Consider the following 15,159-nt stretch of genomic DNA (forward strand, 5'->3'; position numbering starts at 1 on the left):
ATGATATGCACTTCACACCCTTATGTTTTTGTAGCAGCTCAATCTGTAGATATCGCTTTACATAACCATGCTTTTGAAACTAATCTGAGTCAACCTTGGTATTTTAGCTGTTTTACTCATAAGAATATATCTGAACTAAATCTTACAGTAATCATGACAATGTGACATCATGCTGAATTGTGGATCCCTGTAAATATGACCAGATCGTGGGAAGGGGAATCAGGATTAAGTCAATTATCAAGGCTTTTAAAGCAGACAAATAGTTGCCCAAAACGATTTATAGGATGGCTAATTGCCTTTATAATATCAGCTATCATTATTGCAGCTACTGCCGCCATTCCTACCACAGTGCTTGCAAAATCTGTTCGGACTGCTCACACAGTAGCTAATGTATTAGAAAATGTTACAGCTGAAATGAATACCCAGGTACAAATTGATCAACAAATACTAGCATGATTGGACACTTTAGAAGCAGCGGTAATTTGGCTTGGAGTGTCTTGGTCTTGTGTGGCAAGGTTTTGGTAGCAGGGGGGGTTACAGGGGTGACTTCTGTGAGAAGCTGCTGGAAGCTTCCCCTATGTCTGACAGAGCCAAGACCAGCCGGCTCTAAGACGGACTTGCTGCCGGCCAAAGCCAAGCCAATCAGTGACAGTGATAGCGCCTCTGTGATAACATATTTAAAAAAAAAAAAAAAAGGGAAAGGGGGTTGTGGGACACACAGAAAGAGCAGCCAGAGAGACGAGTGAGAACATGTAAGAGAAACAACCCTGCAGACACCAAGGTCAGTGAAGAAGGAGGGGGAGGAGATGCTCCAGGTAGCGGAGCAGAGATTCCCCTGCAGTCCGTGGTGAAGACCATGGTCAGGCAGGCTGTCCTCCTGCAGTCCATGGAGGTCCACGGTGGAGCAGATATCCACCTGCAGCCCGTGGAGGACCCCACGCCGGAGCAGGTGGGTTCCCGAAGGAGGCTGTGACCCCGTGGGAACCCCGCGCTGGAGCAGGCTCCTGGCCGGACCTGCGGATCTGTAGAGAGAGGAGCCCACGGAGCAGGTTTTCTGGCAGGACTTGTGACCCCGTGGCGGACACATGCTGGAACAGTATGCTCCTGAAGGACTGCATGCCGTGGAAGGTACCCATGCTGGAGCAGTTCGTGAAGGGCTGCAGCCCGTGGGAGGGACCCATGTTGGAGAAGTTCATGGAGGACTGTCTCCCATGGGAGGGACCTCACGCTGGAGCAGGGGATGAGCGTGATGAGTCCTGTCCCTGAGGAGATGAAGAGGCAGAGATAACGTGCGATGAACTGACTGTAAACCCCATTCCCCATCCCCCTGTCCAGCTGAGGAGGGGGGAGTCAGAGAACGGCTTTGGTGGGCACCTGGCATCCAGCCAGTGTCAACCCATCACATGGAGATAGACAAAGTGCATTACAAAATAGAATGAAATTACATTGTGATTGGGAATTTCGAAAACAAGGGCTGTGTGTAACTCCTTTACAAGGGAATGAAAGTGTATGCGATTGGAATCAGGTGAAGGCACATTTACAAGGTGCATTTGCTACTAATATTGCAGGAGAGATCCAAGATCTTGCACAGATATTACAAGATCAAATGGGAAATATACAAAATTAGCAAAACAAGATGTTTTTGAAGTATTGTCTACTATTGTTAAATGGTTAAATCCCAAAACATGGTTTGCAGGTTTAAATCTGTGTATCTGAATTTTTGTTGCTGTTGGAGTGTTATTAATCGTTTGTATGTTTGTAGCAATCAGAATCATGTGAGGAGCAGCCCGAGGATTGCATCGAACCGAAGCTAGAGTCCTTGCTGCCTTCCTTGTGAACCTGATGTTCCTAAAAAAAAAGGGGGGAGATGTAGGAGCAGCTCGAAACACCTGGCATTTGAATCAAGAGTGAACGTTAGAACTTGTTGTGCTGCATGTTTGCCAAGCCTTTGAAGAACTAGTTTTACAAGGTCAGGTCGGAGGACTGCCTGGTGTGTGCCTCCGATGTGGCTGAAGACAGTCATGAGTGTGTGTTTATCTTTAAGTGTTCTGAGGACTGGCAAACATTCCCGCCAAGCCAGATATGCCCTCCAGTTTTAGTAACATATAAGTATGTTGTAAGAGACAATAAAGAAGTCTTTTTGCTGTTCTTTTGGAACCATCTCGTTGTCATCCTGAGTGTCTCTTTCATCACTGCATCTGGCGCAGAGGATCAAGCGCTTCATGCTTCAGAGCTGTCAGGCTGGCACTTTTCACCACTAAATGCAGCTCTAAATGAAAGCTAAATGAAAATGGAAATTTTGCTTCAGAGCTTGATCGTGTCATTTTGTTCCATCCTTTTACCTGTTCAGTGTCTACAGAAAGGAGCCACTCCTTTGGTAGAAGCATTCACTGAGTTATAAACACGGGTGATATTAGAGCATCTTAGCGTGTATTTATGCATGAGATCATTACAGTTGCTGCTTTAAAGGTATCCATCTCCGTAGTACCTAAAACCTTTGGCAGTAAAATTGTAAATCCACGCAATGGGGTGTGAGGCAGACAAATCCAATTAAATCCTTCAAACAGCTTTGAAAGCCTCTCCCAGAGGGTACAGAAACTGTTTCTGTGATTCTCTTGAACTGCCTTTTATGGCAGCTTGCTTGGAGTGTCTGTTGCAAGTAGTCTTCTGGGGGTTTAATGCTGCAAATGGGAGGTTCTTTAAAGAAGCAAATGAATGAACTGAAGACTTGGTTTTACTCTTTTAACAGATCCGACACAAATGGGAGGCCTGAGTATGCTGCTTCTAGCAGGGGAACATGCCCTGACTGCTCAAGAGGTAAGGAACTCTCTTCCCTCCCTTACCACGAGCCCTCAGTTTAAAGAGAGCTCTGAAGAGAAATACTTGACCAGTGGGAAGTGAAACTGAAGACACATACCTCAGGTGGGACTGAAGGGTGAGCCCTGTGATAGGAGTCTTGTATCCCAGCCGTGAGCGTAGAGGTTGGGCCCAGATTTTATATCGTTTCAGTATTAACTCTGCTGACTGAATATCTGATCAGAGCGGTCAAGTGTGCCCCCTGAGAGGATGTTGTCACAGGTGGAAGGCTTGAAATGCAGTGACTGTGTTAACACACAGCCCTCCATGCTGCCCAGGAGATCGGCTGCTTCACAAGGAAGAAGCTGCGGTACTTTGTGCAGGGCCTACACTGGCTCAGGCACACTGGCACAAATTGGGGACAGCTGGGGCTGATGGCAGCCCTGACTCCCCCACACCACCCGGAACAGCCACGGCAAGGCTCCCCAAGCCCCTCCAGACCCTGGGGGCTGCCTCTCCCTGCACAGCCCAGTGGGAACCTGCCTGCTCTCTCCTTGCAGAACACCACCTGCTTCAGCCTGGGCTGCTGCTCCTTCTTCCTTCTCCCCAACATCATCTTTGTTGTCTGGCTCACCAAGCGCTTCCACCCCATCCACAACCGGCTCATGTCAGAGGTGGGCACAGGCTGGGCACGCTGCTCAGGGCTGAGGAGGTGTGGACTCCTCCTCGACCCTGGGGTGTTTTCTCCTTCTCCCTCTGCAGCTCCGCGGGGTCAGAGGAGATTTCTCCTTTCCACATCTCCCAGGTCACGGTGCTCAAGCTCCAGGCCAGGGGTCTGCTGGGTGCAGCAGCATGCCCTGCACCCCAGGACCTCCTGTCAAGCTCGTGCCCAAGCCTTGCAGGGCTCTGGGTCCCTCTGACGTCTCTTCCTCAGCCTCCTTTGGGGTTTGAGCATCCATCAGGGATGCTTCCAGAGCCTGGCTGAGCCAAGGCACGGGGGAAGGCTCCCCGCAGCTCCCCCTAACCACCAGTGTAGTCCTTGCACTGGCAGACCCTGCAGGGAAGGACGCCTGCCCGCTGCCCCACTATCCTTCCCTGCGCCCGGGACAGAGCCGTGGCACGGCCCCAGTGGTGCTCCCCAGGAACGGGCACATGAACATCACCAAGCATCACTTCCCTGACAGCAAGACCAAGACTGACCTCTGGCCCGTAGTAGCGAGTTCTGGACGTCAGGGCCACCATCAGGCCCAGTTCTTCCTTTTGCTCTTGGATTTTCTTCATCAGGTCACAAGGCAAACAGCTCTCCTCCAGATGAAGGTTCTGATTGCAGCTCTGAGACACAGCAGGCATTAAACGCAGGTGTGCTGCGATGGGTTGATGGAGGGGGGAGGTCCGTGGTGCAGAACCTCCGAAAGATCATCCTTTCAAAGAGAAAGGCGCAGGCAACAAGCAAAAGCAGATGCAGACTGACACACAAGTTACACTGAGCCAAACCAGAATGCGCTCAAGCCCTCGCTGCTTTGGGACTGTTCAGCTGAGGGTTTTCCGGACTGACCGAACACCTGAAACTGGGGAAAAGCACTACAACGTGACAAATGCCCAGAAAGTGAAGTTCTCATTTGGCAAAGGCTATATCACAGGCCTGAGGAGATTGAAGTAGACGGACGCCTGTAAAGTTGAAAGCAGACGACCCTTTCTTGCTATAACACACACATATTTATAGTCACATGTTCTGCAAAGTCACTGTACACGCGCACAAGCATAAAATATGATTGGTTATATCAACTCTGTACATGCGCATAAGCATAAGATATAATTGGTTTTATCAACTTAAAGATGCGAAGCTTGTCTCAGTCTAATTGGTCGAGATAAACTGCCAAATTGAGGTTTTTTCTGTGCCAAGTTCCCTTTATCGTGGAATGCACACCTGTGTTCTTCTAATTGGCTTTATTATCATCTTTCTTTTTTTGTCTTCTTGTTTATCCTGTTCAAGGTCTTCTAAAGGCGTCTGCAATGCTCTTGTGACCAACGTTAGCTAAATATGTGTCCACACAGGCCTTCAGCTCAAATGGAGGTGAACAAACAGCACTGCCCCCCTCCCCAGACTGGGGACCCTTGCCTGTCCCAGCCCCCCACCTCAGGGTGCTACCGGCGTGCCCAGGAACAGCATCCCCACCCCACGCTGCTACCATCGCTCCCAGTACACACGTCCCCCACCCCACTATGAGCAACCCCCACAAGCACCTCCCGGGGACCCCCACACAAAGGGACACCCCAGGGCCTCTCTTAGGAAAATCTCATTCCCTAACTATGGCACCAACTCGTCCTGAGAGGACAAAATTGCATCAAGTTCCTTAAGATAGACAGACACATAGATAGACAGACACCTTCTTGACATTGTATACTGCATAGCCATGGTTCAGTCAGCATGACTAAAGGACCCCAGCTCATTGCAAGGCGGAGAAGGAGAGCCCCCACCCTGAAGAGGAAAGGATATCCCTGGACTACCCACATCACGCCAGCACCCCAGCCCCTCCGACATCTCTGTGAAACTCTCCCCTTACCTGGCATCAGAGATAAGGAACTGCAGCAAGACTGACTCCAGGGACATCTGGCTCAAGAAAGAAGCAGATAGATGATGACACCACAGAATTAGGGTTGCTTTGCAGAACAGCAGTGTGAGCATCTGGCTGTTAAGCAGCAGTTGGTCAAATCATGTTGGACCTGAACGCCTGAAAAGTGTAAGAACCATGCATCAAACCGCATTCGGGGTGCCCCAGTTTGAATGGGACAGGTCACGTGCAAGAATGCAAGGACTCCTCTTGCAATGCTATACCTTGTGTCCCAGGCTCTCTCCCCGGTTGGCACAGGCCAGCTGTCAAATTGTCGCGACAGCTCCCCATCATGGCTGCACGGTACCAGCACTGGCACCGGTTCCACCACAGTTGGGAGAAGCAGTTGCCCCTCTGGGGCACAAGCCAAAAGTGCCCCAACCCCCCTCAGCCCCACCACTGGGCAGGATGGGGCAGCACACGCATGTCAGCATTGCAGGGCTACCGGTGCTGGCCCCATGCCTTCCCCTTGGACAGGAAATTCACCTCTCCCCAAAAATCATGCTTGGGATTGGAAACCATGGAGATGGGAAACCGTTGGGATAGGAAAGCATCACGGGGCTGAGAAATCATCACTGGGATGGGAAAACATCGTGGGGAGGGGAAACCATCATCAGCAGGAGAGGAAATCACTGAGATGGGAAGTTGTTGTGGTACGAAAAACCAAACCCTTGCAAGGCTGGCTGAAGCAGGTGCTGGTGGAACGATCGCCATCAGGACGGAGGCTCTTTGCCCCCAACAAAGCCCACACTGACCAACTGCCACGGCAGGTACAGCAGCAGGCTCCCACTCCTCCTGGTGCTCCTGCCCTCCAGGTAACCCCCCAGCCGGCTCTACCTGCCAAGATTTCACCCCATCTTTGCTTCCCCCATGTTGTGGTTTAACCCCAGCCAGCAACTAAGCACTACACAGCCGCTCACTCGCTCCCCCCCATCCAGTGGGATGGGGGAGAAAATCAGGAAAAGAAGTAAAACTCGTGGGTTGAGATAAGAATGCTTTAATAGAACAGAAAAGAAGAAACTAATAATGATAATGGTAACACTAATAAAATGACAACAGCAATAATAAAAAGATTGGAATGTACAAATGATGCGCAGTGCAATTGCTCACCACCTGCCGGTCGACACCCAGCTAGTCCCCGAGCGGCGATCCCCCGCCCCCGCTCCCCCCAGTTCCTATACTAGATGTGGCGTCACATGGTATGGAATACCCCATTGGCCACTTTGGGTCAGCTGCCCTGGCTCTGTCCTGTGGCAACTTCTTGTGCCCCTCCAGCTGGGCATGAGAAGCTGAAAAATCCTTGACTTTAGGCTAAACACTATTTAGCAACAACTGAAAACATCGGTGTTATCAACATTCTTCGCATACTGAACTCAAAACATAGCACCGTACCAGCTGCTAGGAAGACAATTAACTCTATCCCAGCTGTGGCAGTACATTCCCCCCCACCCCCCCATCCTGCCAGCAGGAAACGGAACTTCTCCAGGAAGGGAGAAGGGGAAGGAAACCCTAGAAGCCACAGGTTGAAATTTGAACTGGCCAATTGAGATGCGCCAGGTACACTGAGATGACCCTCCTAGCCAACAGAATTAAATGACCACAGGTCAGATTCAACAGGGGTATAAACGGAGTCCCGCCGGAGGACACGTTGGCAGTCCTCCTTGGAGCAGCGGGTCTGCAGTCGGGGACTGCCCCTTGGGCCGGGGCACCGCCCCAGGTAACTCCTCGAGGGAGAGAGCCCTCAGCTTTTAGGTGAGTGATACGTGCATTTTGAGTGACCACTTTAAATCTTGGGGTTTCTTAAGTCGGCCATGTAGTATTAATTCTCTCTACATCATTGAGCCTGTGGTTTTATAAAAAGTTACCGGACTTTAACTAACTTTTGCTGAAGAATAAATCTGAGTTTTAACACCTATTGGATTTGGTTAGTCGTGCATCCATAACACCAGCTGAAACCAGGACACCCCAACAGAGAGCTTCCCTCTCCAGCTGCCGATGGCATCAGAGGTGCCCCGTGTGAGCTTCGCCGTTCTAGCCATGCCGCCACCGGTCACTGCCTGTGTGTTGCCCTCTGTCCCGGGGCTGCCGGTGTCCTCTGAGCCTGCCCAGGTCCACCCCATTACCTACCAGCTGGTGCAGGCCAGCACGTGGCATGGGATGCCAGGGCCCCTGGTGCAGCTCCCCTGTGGGGTGCAGCTCCCCGTGATGCAGCATCCCTGCGGGGTGCAGCTCCTCCCCATGGCTGCTCCCTCTCCCCCTGTCTACAGCTGGGGACAGCAGCTGGTAACAGGGATGCTGCTGCCACACCAGCCGATGGGGCTGGGGCCGGGGACTGTGGTCCAGGGGGAGCTCCTGTACCCCATGGGCTCCTCAGTGCTGCACATCCTGCCACCCCACTGCCCCATGGACCAGCACTGGGTGTGGGGCCGCACTGCCCGGCAGTGCCCAGAAGCCATCAGAGGCCTCCGACAAGGACAGGGTGGCCAGTGAGGACAGCGTCCCTGCTGCCAGCCCCCACCAGCTTGCCCTGCCTCCACGACCAGCAGAACCACGACAATGCCCAAAGGTGAGGTTTAGGGGGTGGCAGAGCCCGCAAGTGGGCAGCTAAGTGGAAGAAAGCTTGCATCGCCCCCGGGATGGGTTGGTTGGTTTGCTTTTTCAGCTGCGGTGACCACGCCAGCGGCCCTGGGGAAACTCGCGGATCTGCCTGAGCAGGGGCCACCTTTCTTCGCCAAGGCCTTTCCTGAGCAGCCAGAGGACACCACCCTCAACCATATGCTCGCCTGGCTTGACACCGCAGAGGACGAGGACACTGGCCCCGACAGCCCCACCTTGACCGCCTTCCTCCACGAGCTCCCTGACCTCTCCCAGTACGTGGCGAAGGGTGGCTGCCCCAAGGAGCGAGCGGTGGTGGTGGGGCTGGGGGACAGAGAGGACACCGTCCCCAATGTCCCTGACTTGACTGCCTTCCTCAGCGAGCTCCCTGACCTCTCCAAGAACGTGGCAGAGGGCTGCTGCCCCAAGGAACAAGTGGTAGTGGTGGGGCTGAGGGACAGTGATGACACCGTCCCTGACATCCTTGATTTCCCAAACAGTTCCTCCATGACTTCCACAACTTCTCGCAGTACATGGAGAAAGGCAGCTGCCCTCAGGACCATGTGGTGGTGGTGCAGCTATGGGACAGCGAGGACACCATCTCGACCACCCAGGTCCTCGATGAGCTCCCCGACCTCTCCAAGTACGTGGCGGAGGGCGGCTGCCCTAAGGAGCAAGGGGTGGTGGTGGGGCTAGGGGACAGCGAGGACACCGTCCCAGGTGCCCCCTACGTCCCCAACTTGACCACCTCCCGCAGCAAGCTCCCCCACCTCTTGGAGTACAGGGCAGTGTAAGAGACTGTGTTGGCTGGAAGTGTTTGTCTCGACATTGCTGCTGCAAAGAGCCTCAACATCCTGTTGTTGGGGGGAGGAGGGGGTTACGCACAAAAGGTCCCTGAAGAAACCACCATATCCGTGCCTACCGAGCTGTGCTTGCCCACGAAGAAACCACCATGAACACCTGGGCACGCGCCGATGGAGGGACATGGGGCGGCACATATGGTAATGAGTTCCGTGGAAATGGGTGGACTTTTCGGAGAAATCCTGGGGACCGGGACAATAAAAGAACTGCGTACTCCCCTCTCAAAAACCTGGAAGACACCTGAAAACTGTAACACCTGAATCTGAAAGAAGGACACGTGGCTGGCAGCAGAAGAAGAACCCGCAGCGCTTGGGAGTGAGACTTTGACTGGGACCCGGAACCTGGACCCTCCATCACCTGCATCGGGACCAACTCAATGGGACGTTGCTGGCTTCGTGGTGGTGGTAACTAGTCTTGCTGTCTCTCTTCCATTTCCTTGCTTAGGTCTGCCTCTTTTTCCTTTCTTCTTCCCTCTGCCCTATCGCAGTTATTGGTTGTTATAGGAAATAAAGCTTGGAAGGTTGTACGGCATCTGACCTCGTTTGTGTCTTAATCTCACTCTTGGGATCGTTTAAGAACCCTCCCCGATATTGGATCGGGACAGGCAGAGGGCAGCTGCAACAAGGTGATGCTGCTGGACGGTGAAAACACCTTCCCTGATGTCCCTGACAGCCTTGCCGGCACCACCTCCATCAATGAAGCCCCTGATTCTGTGGAGTATGGGGCAAAGGGCGACTGCCTTGAGGACCGCATGGCAGCGGCGATGCTAGGGGACGCAGACCCCTTCTGGGGGGTGCCGGCCTCCCCCTTGCAGGACCCCAAGGGGAAGCAGGGTGGGGTAGCGGCAGACCTCTGCACCTGGCTGCCACTGAGGCCCTTGGATATTTCTGAGGAGAGCTCTGTGGAGTGTTCTCCAGGGACTTCAGAGGACAGTCCTGTGGAGAGTCCCCAGAAGGGTCCTCTGGAGAGTCCCTCGCTGAGCCCTCTGCAGATCCCGCTGCTGAGTCCCCTGGCCGGGCCCCCACCTGCCCCGCAGCATCATCTGCCCCGCATGGCCCAACTGCTGGAGGAGGCACTGCTGCCAGGCATTGTCTCCTGCCGGGTGATGCCCAGATCAGGAGAGGCGGGCGGCAAGAAAAACAAGCGCCCCACACCAGCCAGCACCCCTCAGAAGGCAGGCACCTCCCCACGGGACAGCATCCCACCAAAGAAAAAGAAGTAGATGGTGGTGTGCCAGGTGCCCAAACAGGCAAAAACCCTCTGGGAGGGGAAGCTGGACAGGGACGGCATGGCAGCAGGTGGCAGCGGGCAGCAGGCGGAGAGCATCCAATGGCAACAACATGCCAGCCAAGCCATCTAGAACCCGGTGAGACACCAGGGAGCGAAGGTCCTTTGCACAGCGGGAGGGGACAGGTTTCACGCAGCCGGTCCACCAAAACCCCGCAGAACAGAGGCCTTAAACTGCTGGCCCAGGGCTCTGGCCCCACACCCGTCCTGGGGACCCTCGCCCGCCCTGATCCTCCAGCCCCCTGCGCTTTAAGTTATGGCTCCTCGCTGCCTGGGGGCTGCCATATGTTCAACGGAACAGGCGACACAGCGCTGCCGGCCGCTGCTGTCAGGGCCCGGCCGTACCCCGTGGCTCCCAGCAGCACCGGGCTGCATGCTGCTGTGGCACCCCAGAGCAGCCCCCGGGAGGAAGCCGTGGAGCTGGCCGTGACTGTCACCCACAGGGGGCCAAACCCCACAGGAGGGGCTGCCACAGCAGCTCCGCATGCCGCCACAGCTGCTGCACTCTCCCACTGACTCCGTGCTATCCCTCGGGCCCTGGGGCAGGACTAACGGCTGCACCCACCCCGCTGGACGAGCAGGAGGAGTCGGTGCCCATCACTCCCGAGCAGTGGCCCAAGCGGGAGCACGTGAAGAAGCTGGGCCAGGAGGAATAGGAGCGGGTGGCCCCGCAGATGTCACCGGCCCAGCTGCAGTTTTTTGTGCTAAGGGAGAACGACATAGAGATAGCCCACCAGTACAGCTACCCATAAACCACTGGTCCAGCACTGTCTCTCATAGCACCCACATGCAGAGGAGATCTGGAATCGGAGACTTGCACCCACACGCCCCAGCCCCAGCCCTCTCCCAGATCCCTTTTTCTTCCTTAAAGTCATTAAAAGAGCTGGGCAGCACCTCTCTCTGCCTGTGGTCATTTGCACAGCCCAGGGGTTAATGCAACCCCTGCCCACCCCACAGGTGGCTGAGCTGGGCTGGGGATGCCACCGAGAGGATGGCTACACGTGGCATTGCTCCAGGTGGCGGGCACCCGTGGGAGAAACCACGTTGATTAGCATCAACACCGGGAGGATGGAGGCGTCCATCAGTGCCCCAGTACCAGCATCACCACCCCGCTACCTGCATCACCATCACTGCCCCAGCACCAGCATCACTGCCAGCAAGCTGGACCCAGCCCTGGGAAGGAGCTGCAGCTGCCACAGGGGGACAGGCAGGGACTGCCTGAGTGCAGAAAACAGCTCGCACCTGGCCGGCAAGCGGGCATCGCTGGCCAGGGCTCTCACGCTGAGAGCCCAGAGCTGGCACTGCACCGGCTGCCCAGCTCATTCCACACCCTCTACGGCCTCGTCTGGCACTGCTGGGACCTCATCCAGCAAAGCCCCCTGCCCACATGTGAGTCCTGAGCCAGTGTCACAAAACACTCGCAACCAGCCCATGCTGACCAAGGCAAGAGGCCAGGACGCAAAGTACAGAATTACAGGCGCAAGTATTTTTTCATGCGCATGCTGTGTCCCAGCCCAATTGAGACATCCTGAATGTGCCTTTACACAGGGTTCTCATACCCTTCAATTGTTCAGCTACAAGACGACCTGACTAACCACCAGCACCCACACTACTGATTACTAATCATAGTCAAACTTTGCAAAGCAGCTCTAGTTTTGCAGCATTCTCACTGCTTGCCTATTGATCCAGATATCCCTGGAGTCCATCTTGCTAGAGTTGCTGGTCTATGATTGCAGACAGTGCTGGGAGGGTTTCAAAGGCGTGTCAGAGGGGCTAGGATGCTGGCATTATCTTGGTTGACCCGGGGTATCCTTTATCCTTCATGGACAGCTCTAAGCTTCCTAGAAGCAAAGTCCTTCTTCCCTTTGCTTCCTAGAAGCAAAGTCCTCTTCACTGAGTCCCTTGGAGATTTCTGAGGAGAGCTCGGTGGAGAGTTCTCTGGGCACTTCGGAGGACAGTCCTGTGGAGAGTCCCCAGAAGGATCTCCTGAAGGGTCCTCTGGAGAGTCCTTTGCTGAGCCCTCTGTGGATCCAATTAGACAAAGTTCCTGAAGTAACTCAAGTCAGACAAAGCCATTAAATGCTTTATGAGAACATACAGGAAATTCAGCTCAAGTGCCTGCCATGGCATTGCCTCAGTATGCCTTACACTTAAGCAACCAACCTTCAGTACTCTTTCAGAAAGCTGCTGGAGAAAGCAATTCCGTAGCACTTGCTTTTCATGTATCATTACAGTTATTGGTTACACGATCACTGTTTTGCTGGGATGCCTTTCATACACTAGCTCCCAGTACTATAAAAAGAACCGCTTCTTGAGCCCTGTGGCACTCCTGTGTAAAGAGTCTCCAACAGCTTCAAGCTACTCACCAGGTAGCCTTTCCCAGAAGTCAACCGCAAAATTCCGCTTCCTCATAATTTCTGATTCTGTCCATAGCAGGCACGGAGGGGCTTTTCACCCAGGAACCTCTGGGCTCTGATACCGTAAAACAGGAAGGAACCTTGCCCCGTTCCTGCTGTGATGTTGTGCTCATACAAGCTCACCCATCAAACACCTGTCAAACAGAGAAGGGACATACAACACAGTGAGGAAGATGGATGCTTTACCTCTGCAGTGTTGCTGCTTGATGTCCAGTATTTTCTTGAAGAGGAACTACCTCCTCATATTCTCCACAACACTGAAGCTTCCCCACTGCTAGTGAGCAGTGCAGACAAATCCCATGGATGCTGCTGAAACAGCAGCTTCAATTCCATACGCTGCTTCCCTTCTCCTCTGAGGCCGTCAGCTCCACTGATGGTGCACAGCCAGAAGCTTCATGCTCAGCAGGCCCCAGCTCTCCCAGAGAAGCAAAGATCACAAGCCATTTCAGATCAAGAGCAGCTTTGTTCTGTCTTCCACAAGTCTCTAAGGGAGCACATCATGAGCTAGTACATGGCAGCAGAGGAAAGAACGTCACACTGGCTTCCTCCATGAGGAGCTCTGTCGTGGTTTAACCCCAGTCAGCAACTAAGCGCCACGCAGCCGCTCACTCACCTCCCTCACAGTAGGATAGGGGAGAGAATCAGAAGGATAAAAGTGAGAAAAAAACTCATGGGCTGAGATAAAGACAGTTTAGTAGGTAAAGCAAAAGCCACACACACAAGCAAAGCAAAGCAAGGAATTCATTTACTACTTCCCATCAGCAGGCAGGTGTTCGGCCATCTCCAGGAAAGCAGGGCTCCATCATGCTCACACCCCATCTAGCTACCTGCCAAGCTGTGATAGCTGACCATCGGAGAGAAATTACTGTCCCAACTGCCACCAAGTCCATTTTGCTGAACAACAGGCTTGCTGTAAGCAAGTATAACCATAATAATCACTAGTCACTTTGCTGCTCAGATAGGTCAGGCTCTTACAGAATTTTGAAGCTCTCTCCACTCAAATATTCTCACACAAGCACACCTTACTCTCTGTACACTTTTAGCACTTCCCCCAGCCATGAAAACAGACTAGGAATCCTGCAACCTAAGCGACACCAAGTTCCACCATTACATGGGAAGCTACAGCAAGCTTCCAGTCCAAAGAAAACATTCTAGCACCATTCAGTTATGCCATGAGATTGCATAAAAGAGTACATTTTGCTTTCACAAAATCTACATCTGAAACCTCAGCTAAACAAGGATCCCTTGGCAAATAGTCAGGGAGGGGAGGATTCTCTCTGTAGGAATTTGCAATTTGCAAAATGTCCTGTCATCTCATCTCTATAGTGCAAAAGGTGTGTTCTGTGTAAGCACTCTACCCCAAACAACTCTTTTACACAGATTAAACCCCACCACATCTATGCTTTTTCCCTCCTGCACACCACAACACCAAGTTACAAACCCTAGGGCTTTTTGAGCCCTCTTTGAAGTACCACTGAATTACAGCCTAAACAAGCATTCAGAGAGGAGGGGAAAAGAGGGAGTTATGCCAGCTACTTCCATGTGCCAACTGCTGTCACCATACCAAGTGAGACTGAATGCCACAAAACTTGTAACCTACTGGAATACACCCAGTGGTACACGTGGCAGCAGACATGCAAGAGGCATGGATGCAGCCAGGGAGTTTCCCCTTCCCCTCTGTACAGAGCCCTAACCAGAAACACATCCTCATCCTTCCGCCTCCTCAACCTCACGATGTTACTTCCACAGCCACCAGCATCTGTGACACACTTTGAACAGGGAAGGCCATGCTGTCCTGCTCCAGATGTGAGGTGAAGTCTTGGCTGCAGGCTTAACAGGTGTTAAACTGCTGCGCAAGTCTCACACCTGCTGAATGAGATTTACCAGATTCAGACAATAATCTCCACTTTAACTTAGAGAACTACAAAGGCATCTGAGCAAGTTGGAGATATGCCCCCGCCACACACCCTCCCATTACAAGGGCCGGGATCTGGCAAATACATGCAGAAAACGTCAAGCCCTCTGCCATCAGCAAGAGCAGTCACTTGCCTAAGAGGAGAAAGGCACAAGAGGGGACCTCCTCTTATTTTTGCTCCAAAAGTGCTCTTGACAAGCAACCCAGCACAACAGACACTTAACAGAAACAGGTAATGGAGGTTGAAAGCAGGCAGCATATACTTTTCAATGCCATTTATTAATAAAAAGCTATAAAATGCAGAACGACTGTGGATCTTTCTCTAATGCAAAACATTAAGTGAAGGAATCCCTGATGTACCCATGACTAAGAGGATGTGTAGAACAGGCTTTCAAGAACAGCACTTCACATTGTTCCTAAGGGGCTGAAGTACCTCAGATTAAGGGCAAGATGTTCATAGAACAATTCTGTAAGCTAGGGTCAAGGAAGCTGCAGTGAAAAAAACAAAATGCAGCTAAAAAATTAACTTCCCCACAAAATGAGACCTTTAAGAAAAAAGCAACAACCTGACCCAGAGAAAAAAAAACTGAAGGAGATGGGATGCCTTATCTGAACCAAGCTGAGATGATAAAGGCTGAAGCCCAGTATTATGCAAAGAAGAATGGACATTTTGGTC

The sequence above is a fragment of the Haliaeetus albicilla genome, chromosome 29 (assembly GCF_947461875.1).
Source record: "Haliaeetus albicilla chromosome 29, bHalAlb1.1, whole genome shotgun sequence".
Taxonomy (NCBI): Eukaryota; Metazoa; Chordata; class Aves; order Accipitriformes; family Accipitridae; genus Haliaeetus; species Haliaeetus albicilla.